The sequence below is a fragment of the Marmota marmota genome, unplaced genomic scaffold, assembly GCF_001458135.2.
Source record: "Marmota marmota marmota unplaced genomic scaffold, marMar, whole genome shotgun sequence".
Classification (NCBI taxonomy): domain Eukaryota; kingdom Metazoa; phylum Chordata; class Mammalia; order Rodentia; family Sciuridae; genus Marmota; species Marmota marmota.
In genome coordinates this window covers 48,610,530-48,620,272 of record NW_025999968.1, presented here as the reverse complement: position 1 = coordinate 48,620,272, position 9,743 = coordinate 48,610,530, and positions in this window count along the sequence as shown.

The following is a 9,743-nucleotide window of genomic DNA, read 5'->3' as shown; positions in this document are numbered from 1 at the left end:
AGCTTCCACATCTGAGAGTAGACATATGACTCTTGACCTTCTGAGTTTCATTTATTTCACTTAACAAATGGGCCTCTAATTTTATCCATTTTCCTGAAAATGACCTAATTTTATTTGTATTTATGGCTGAATAAAATGCCATTGAGTGCATATACTGGATTTTCTTTATCCACCCATCTGTGGATGAATACCTAGGCTTTTCTCATGGTGATTGGGAATTGTGCTGCAATAAACAAGGGTATGTGTGTGTCACTCTGGTTATGCTGACTTTAATTCTTTAGAATAAAAACCAAGAAGTGGTATGCCTGGGTCATATGATGGTAAAGCATCTTAAACATAAGATGATAAAAAAATGAAACAAAAAATCTTCAAAATACATAAAGCCCAGATTGATACAAACAAAATGTAAAAGAAGGCACAGATCTACTATTAGAATGGATTCTTCAACACTCTTCTCCCAGTGATCAATAGAACACGTGCAAGGAAAGTCCCTAACAGATGGGCCTGTTAGAGAACAATTTTAAAGCACTGCATCATATCTCTCTATAAGATTAGAAGTATGGGAAGGAAAGTGTTGATTAGCTTCTGCTGCCACGCCATCTCCTTGTTAAATTAACATGCTATCTATTAGTTGTCCTTTTGTTGAATTAGGTGATAAAATCAATGACATATACACAATCCTACTACCTCCATAGCACTGGTTTGGAAATCTAAAATATTTGTTTTTGAGTTGGAGATATAGCTCAGTTGGTAGAGTGGTAGAGTGCTTGCCTTGCATGTACAAGCCCCTGGGTTTGATCCCCAGAATGAAAAAAAAAAAAGAAGAAAAAAATGTATATTTTTGGTTTGGCATATGATAAGTACATATATACATATAACTTAGAATGAAGATACAAAATAGTAAAGTATTTAACTCCGTTGTTCTAACCTTCAATCATTTTAGAGGTAGAAAGCAGTCTAAGTAGGAAAACTTTCAGGAAGTTTAGGTATGACTTTGGAAAAAAAAATCTATAGCTTGATTATCTGAGCTTCCCAGGAAGGCCTGGAGTTATATGTTTAAATCATGGTATTTGAAGCTTTAAGGACAGAGTCATATATCGTTCCAAGTTAGCTGATAATTTTGTGATTGTCTAAACAATGTTTTTGAACTAATTTGCTCCTCATTTATTCAGAGGAGACAGGAGTGCTGTGCTAGGGAACCAGTTGCCCCGTTCTTGCCTACTCTAAGACTCCTTACTGAGTTCCAGCTATGAATTTTTACTAAGCAACACAAGAACCTGTGACCTACCTTTCTAAGATGGTCCTTTACCTGGCAAAAGCAGTTTTCTCTGCCTCATTGGAATTCAAATCAGGCCCAGTTGAGCAGGTGAAAATCAAGTGGTTCTTGCTCACGGTCCCTCATTTTTGTTTTCTGTCATCCTGTGTTGTCATCTAGAAAGTTGACGTGCCTAATTTCTTGAAAAATTTCCCCATGCTGTGATGGTGGGAAGTAAGGGGTGCCCGAAGGAGAGGACTAAGTTACGGAAAGCCTCTTTCACCTTCCTTTCTGGGAAATGTTGCAGCAAGGATGGGGTGGGGCAACTCCATTAGTTCCAGCACAGTAGTTGCCCCAAGAGCAAGCTACTCCAGGTGCTGCCATCTGCCATGGCATCTAGAGACACCATGTACAGGGATCTTCATGGTGGGCTTCTAGGAGGGCACAATAGACATTTCCTTACCTGTGATAGTGACACATATTCTCAGAAACTTAATTTTACAAAAGTTAAATTTCCCTGTTTTTCTCTGAGCTTTCAAAAACTTTATCTCCAATTTTTCCAGGTAGGACTTGGGCTTGTGATCCTAACTCTGACAGATTGCTAAACACAACTAATTCTTCTGCTTGTAGTAGAACAGAGAGCACTTTCCTTTATTTTTTCCCCAACATGTCGGATTAGACAAGAAAAATTTGTACTACTTATGCTATTTTTGGCAGTATTTTATCTGGCTGAGTTTTGGTTGTTGATGTCAATTTTATAGCAACTTTATAGAAATGATTCCAATCCACAGCCAGTTCTACTAAAAAAATGAGATAGTTGAGAAAATGTTGAGGATTAACACAAAAACAAGAGTTTAGATAGCTACACATTTATTTAAAAAGGTGGCTTCATTAGAGAAAATAAGGTGTAAGTGGCCAGAGGAAATACAAACAGGGAGAGCACTGTGAATATTCACTAGCATAAACTGTTCATCGTTATCATTAATGGTTTATTGACCATGGTGACTGTTTTAAAAAGGGTACACTTGTATATTGCTGGTGGGGCTGCAAATTGGTGCGGCCAATTTGGAAAGCAGTATGGAGATTCCTTGGAAATCTGGGAATGGAACCACCATTTGACCCAGCTATTCCCTTTCTTGGACTACTCCCTAAAGACCTTAAAAGAGTGTACTATAGGGATACTGCTACAATGATGTTCATAGCAACACAATTCACAATAGCTAGACTGTGGAACCAACCTAGATGCCCATCAATAGATGAATGGATAAACAAAATGTGGCATTTATACACATTGGAGTATTACTCTGCACTAAAAAATGACAAAATCATGGAATTTGCAGGGAAATGGATGGCACTAGAGCAGATTATGCTAAGTGAAGCTAGCCAATCCCTAAAAAACAAATGCCAAATGTCATCTTTGATATAAGGAGAGCAACTAAGAACAGAATACGGAGGAAGAGCATGAGAAAAAGATCACCACTAAAGAGGGACAAGAGGGGGGAGGGAAAGAGAGAGAGAAGGGAAATTGCATGGTAAAGGAAGGAGACCCTCACTGTTATACAAAATTACATACAAGAGGAAGTGAGGGGAACGGAAAAAAACAAGAGAGAGAAATGAATTACAGTAGATGGGGTAGAGAGAGAAGATGGGAGGGGAAGGGAGGGGAGGGGGTATAGTAGAGAATAGGAAAGGCAGCAGAATACAACAGACACTAGTATGGCAGTAGGTAAAAAAAGTGGATGTGTAACCGATGTGAATCTGCAATATGTATATGGGGTAAAAATGGGAGTTCATAATCTGCTTGAATCAAATGTATGAAATATGATATGTCAAGAACTATGTAATGTTTTGAACAACTAATAATAAAAAAAATCAGGCTCATTGTTGTCTACAAAGTTTTAAATATCTCATTTGCATCATATTTTCTTATCAAATTTCATGGTGTATACACTACCCAACTAGCTAAAGCACACTGATACTAAGGATGGAGAAATGCAGTGAAGAGGATGAGAGTCTGTGTTCACAGTAGTATGTTCAAAAATGAGAATGGCAAAAAAAGGAGAATCTTTATAATCTTTCAGTTACATTTATAAATGTAACTATTATAAATGTAACTACAATGCAACTATTCTAAATTTTATAAATGATTTCAGTGCTTTTTTCCTTACCTATACCAGATAAAAAAATTGGGTTCTAGAGTTGTTTCAGAGGAGATTAGGAAGAGAGCATTGACTGGAATCTGAATGAGAGGACTACTGAACTAGATGACCCAAGTCACTAAGCTGCAAATGTGTCTCCATATTCTCTAGAACAAGAGATACTGCTTAAACAGCAGGAAAAAAAAAGAAAAAAAAGATCAGAACTAAACAGAAACATAATGAAGTGTCTGTCCATGTTTCATTTTTGCATGATGTATAATAAAAGGGTGTGTTAACTTTCCACCCGATTTCTTCTCTACCGCTGGCTAATTTTGGAACCCAACTTTGAATACTTTTCAGTCAGGGTTTCTGTTCAGGAAAATAGAATCATTGTACTGAAAAAGAAGCTTGGATTCTCACTTATGCATGATTCATAAGAGAGTGAAGAGGAAACACTCAACAAAATAAGGGAATGATATAAAAGAAATGTGCCTCTAAATAGTTACATTAAATCATTATATGCTCATATGTGTAAGATCTGAAAATGTCTTTTCACTAGTTTGAGACTCCTGGGTTAGCTCATGAAATCTTGCATTTTGAATAAATGGTTTCCGTACTAAGATTTTTAATGAAGGTAATAGTCGCCACTTCTAATTTCTGTAGCCCTTAAAAGAGGAATGAGAAGAGGAAGGCTAAGTGAGAAGTTGTGCATGTCCTGAGTCAATAAAAAGCAAAAAATATCAACCTTTGCCACTATATCACCTTCTGACAAAATAATGTTTAACTCAGCAACTTGAGTAAATGATTAAAATCGAGATTCTGCTGGGAAATGCCAGGGGTTACAGACTCCATCGGAAACAGGGCAGTGCTACAAAAATTACTGGAGGATAAAGAAGTGACAAAAAGAAAGGGTGTGCTGTAACAAACTAGAGTGAAGCAAAACCTTCCCTCTCTTTTCTAAGAAAACAAGGCCAAATATTTTTCAAATTGCCTTGCTGTCCACCCTGAGCTCCAACTCCTTCTCCCAGGGCAGGACTGCATGTCCTTTGCCTCCTTTGACACAGAGTTGTTCTTTTGCTTCTAATTAAAGCAGAAACATTACTGATTAAAGGTAGGGAAGCAAAGAACCGTTTTTATTTTATTCCAAATTAGTTTGAGCTCACCCAAGATCAAAGGAAACCCAAACCTGAGAAAACAAACAGACCACAAACAAGCAATTTGTTGACTTGATGCTATTTCCTGGAAGGGAGATGACGGTGGCCCTTTGGAAGGTTGGCTCAGCTGCCATGACCCTGTCAAGGGGTCTGCAAGCCAGGGAACGTGTTTTTGAAAGCACATTTTGAGAACAAGACAAAGTCCAGTTAGAACATGCTCAAAGGCCGAAACACACGTGGATTTACATTGATATATACATCAGGGAGTACAGGCATACACCCTCTTCCCACCCCCCTTCACAAAACACTGTTCTATGTGCAGTGATCACTTACCTAGGGTTTTGCTGTGTGCATCACATCCAGACAGCTTTCAGCTGCTACTAGCTCAGCCATTTAACAGGATGTGCTAGTTAAACAACTTTCTGTGCTAGAGATGTGGTCAGTGGTAGAGCACTTGCCCAGCATACATGAGAGCTAGGTTCAATCTCCAGTACCAATGAAACAAAAATTTCTCTTAGTGGTCACAATAAGTCTGTTTTTTTTTACTGTTCTCAAAATATTAAGGTATTTTTTTCTAGAATTCATTATTTTTATGACATTTCCTTTTTCGGAGCAGTGATAAAATCTACTTACCTGAATTCCTACCACCATTGGCTCCTTTTTCTTTAAACCCAAATGCTGGATAAAAAGTCCAATTAAGACCCAGGATGGGAGAGGACATAAAAGTAAACGTTTAAGTTTTAAGATTATTGCAAAAGTTTAGTTTAAAAACAGAATGGCCAAAAGAACATGTGTAGACTCTAATATAAATGCATTTTCCCCTGATCTTAAATAAAGAAACATATGTTACAGAATATAGTCAGATTTCTCACACAGTAATTTCTAAACAGAGCACATGATGGTGTCTGGTTTATTTCATTTACTAGAATATCCTCCAGCTCTATCTATGTTGTGGCCAACTACAAGATATCCTGTAAGGTTTTCTTTAAAGAAATGTCTACTGGAGTACTTTGCTCATTTTTAATTGTATTATTTGCTTTCCTTCTATAGGGTTGTATGAGTTCTTTACAAATTTTGGATATTAACCTACTTCAAATATGGGAAATTCAGTCAACCAAAGCAAAATGAATTAATGGGACTTCATCAAATCAAAAAATATTCTGCATAGCAAAGGAAAAAAATCAACAGAACAAAAAGGCAACCTATAAACTGGGAACAATATTTGCACACACATTTTATTTAAATAAGCTGGAGTTCAGAGAGTGACACTAAGATAAATATGATGTGAATGGTTTCTATATTTCCAATTTAGGAACTAATAAATAACAATATTAATAACAAACTATAATGGTACATATACGTAATCAAAATATACAATCACATACCTTTGAAATCTGCCTGAGAGAGTCACTCCAGGCTCTTCCAAACGTATTTCAGCCATGTCAAAAACCTCAGAGGTAATGCGTACTTTAAAAAAGAGGATGCTAGACACATGGGAAGACAGGAGAGTTCTCAGAAAATTCATATTTGACAGAAATAAAATACTCAGTAGAAAGATTGGATGATAAGGCTGAGAAAAATCTAACAAGTATACAAATTCATAAAATTTATAAAATATGTACTATTTGAAAGGTTTGAATACCAAAGCAAAAGAACTGAAATTTTAGACAACCAATCTATTTAGCAGCTCTGATATTCAAAATAATTGAATTTTCAGAGTCAGAGACAATAGGGGGCAATGGAGAAAATAATTCAGTCCATTGAAGGAAATTTTGGGGAAACTGAAATAGAAGCAAAATAGTTAGATTAAAAGTATTCATGGGGCTGGGTGCTGTGGCACACACCTGTAATCCCAGCAGCTTGGGAGGCTAAAACAGTTTATATAGGCTAATTCATAATCAATGATATAATTATGTATAATTAATCAATGATCACACATATTTTTGACACTGTGGACCAGTGATGCCTACACAGTCCAGAAAGAAGGGAACTTGATTGGCACTGCTGTGGTCTCCTCACGTGATCTGGCTTGTTAATCTGTCCTTTTGCATCTCGTCCCTATTGAGTCAGTTTCATTGGCAATCTCAGTTTCTGTGGGGACATAGTATGAACAATAGTGTCCCAGAGTTGAACTTTTAAGTCTTCTACAAAATATTAATAATTGTTTTGGAGTGTATATTTACTCTGCTATTTTCTGTGTCTTCTACATATTAACTCATGTGATTTTCACATTGATCCACTTATCCTCACTTCACAGTTAAGAAAATTATGCACCTACTTAGATCATTTGCTCAGTATCACCCAACTAGGAAATAGTGGTGACTGAAACCTAGGCAGTTTTGCTTCAATTCCTTTTTAAAAAATTCTTATAAAATCAGGAAAAGAAGGTATTAATGCATACATATATCTTAGTTCAAAAAGACTCTTAATTAACCAATTCTATTTTTATACAATTTTTATCTAATTCTATCAAAAGCTTTTTTTGAGGAGTCATTCCACCTCATTTGAACACAATACAGAGAGAATCAATTTATTATCCATTGAAGAAGTCCAAGTTGTACTTCTCATCCTCAGATTTCTCTGACTTTTAAATTTCTGTTAATAAATTTGTTCCATGTGTCTTAGATCAGTGAGATCCACTGAGAATATAGATAAATATGCATAGTACCTTTTTACATGATACCTCTTCATATATTTGGGATATTTGGCCTTCACTCAATAGGGCTTTACCTAGAGTAATATCTTTAGTTCTTTGAACCATATACTTGAAATAAAATTTTTGTTAGACACCCTGATTTCTCTCTTCTGAATGTGATTCAGGAGGCCTATGATGTCATAATGAGAACTAATACTTCTAACATCATAGGTCAAAAGACGAGTGGATGGACCATCAATCTCTATTAAATCTTATTGGTTTTTTTTCCCTTATGGTCTGATAAAATTATTAATGTTATGTTAAAATTGCTGCCAACTATCACTTCTGAGTTTTTTCTTCTAATCTGCAGTTAATTTGTTCAAATCTTCTCTCATACCTTTGAAATTGACTTAGAATATGAATGTTTGAGTTTCAATGCAATTTCCTCTTGTGGGAATCATTTTACTGCTGTAATCTGGCAAGACATGATGGCAACTTCACTTGGTCATCTATTCCATAAACTTGATAAACATACCCACTTGGTCTTCATCTGAATGAGTGAAATAAAATCCTGAGAAGTATGAAGCTGAATTCTTTGAGATATCTGTATGCTTTGATTGTTCTTAATCACAAATTAACAAAACTTTTCATAAGGTGATTCTGAGCTTAGCACAGTGCTAGTCACATAGGATATGCCTGAATAGTATGTATATGGTCTTTTTCAACAGAAATTTTAAAGATTAGCTTTCATCCTGCAGAAATTTTTTTACAGATCCCAATACATTTATTAATAAATATTATTTGCATAATATTGTTACATTGACTACAAATTTACCTAATTGCATATAATAGATGAACAAAACAACAGCTTTTATATGTGAATGATTATAAAAGTGGATATTTGTGTTTTTTGACTGGCTTACAAAATCAGAAGCTAGAACCAGTAGCAGCTCAGTCCACGGTGCTGTCGCCTCAAAAGAGGGACCAATGATACAGACCCATTCTAAAATGAAGGCTCAGGAACTCCCTGGAGAATCACTGGAAGAGTTAAGGAGTTAGAGTCCAAGGTCCTTGGGTGATGCCGGCAGCAATAAATGTGTCTCCTTAAGAAGAAGAAAGCTTGCTTATGCCTCAGTTTTCTCCTTTTTTTCTGTCTTTTGTTCCTCCACTCAGGCCCCCTCAGCCTATTGGACCATGCGGCCCACATTTAGGGATTGCCTTCTCTCTCAGTTTGCTGTCCCATTTCCAATCATCTCTGGAAACATATTCTCTACAAACCCAGGAGACTTTTAATCATGGGCAGCTCTTTATCCAATCAAGTTGAAAATACAGATTAATCATTTCACTGCAGTATAATTTAGTCTGGACTGTACACCATGAAATTCACAATGTGAGACATTATAAAGCAATTAGAAGATATCTCCCACTTTTTTTTTTCTTTTTGGCCTGAAGAAACTGTAAAGAAGAAAACACATTTATTCTTAATATTGTTGTTACTTACAATATTAAAATTTAAGGTAAAGATATAATTGATCAAACAGAGAAAGAAAATATGAAAGAAAAGTTAGGTAAGTCCTGATTTATTTGCAGTAACATATTGTACTTAGAGAAAATAGAATGATGTCTAAAAATTCAAAAGGAAAATGAGAGTGACCCAATAATTTTTTTAGCCAGCTTAGATATCTATCAAGTATAGATAGAATATTGAGTCATTTGAAAACATAAAAGAACAAAAGAACTTGTGAAATACAACTTGAATCAAATAAAAAAAAAATAAATGCAGAATGTCATATAAATCACCACTGATGAATACCTATATATAACCTCTTAAAACAGGACTAAATATCCTTGAAGAACACATGACATAAAATATAGATCTGAATGCTAAACATATACTAAATCTTATAAATATTGGGTTAAAGGCACAGGATATGAAAATAGGCATAAAATATATAGCATGCTAATATCTTCATTTATTTATAGCAGGAATTTAACAGATTTCTTCAAGTGGAAACATATGGTTAAACTATTAATTTATATCTCTTAATCTTGTTAAATTGATGTTTATCCTAAGATAGTTTCCACACTTGGGTGATTAAAGTCAGCCTAAAGCAGCATTCATATGTAGCAAATTACAACCTGACTTGGTATGTAAACAAACTGAAACCTATCTCAATATTCTTCTAACACATGCTCATTCTCAATCACAATGAGTGAGCTTCAGCCAAGCAAAAGCAAGTAATAACTATAGCCAATGGGGTTGCTTCTGTAAGTAAGTCATCCACTTTTCTAACTATAGATATAACCTGCACATGGGTGACAAGGGGCATTCTGAATTAACTACATTCAAAAATGATGACCTGTTTTAGAAAGCTTTTCTTGCTCAAATAAACTTGACTTAATTATTTATCTCCACTATTTCCTTTAACAATCTTACGATTAAAACATTTTCTGAATTTCAGGTTATTTTTAAATATATGGCAGCACTGTGAAAAAGAAACATTTGAACGAACTCCAGTATTTTTGTTTCAGTTTAGATAATTTTGTTCTGATAAATTAAA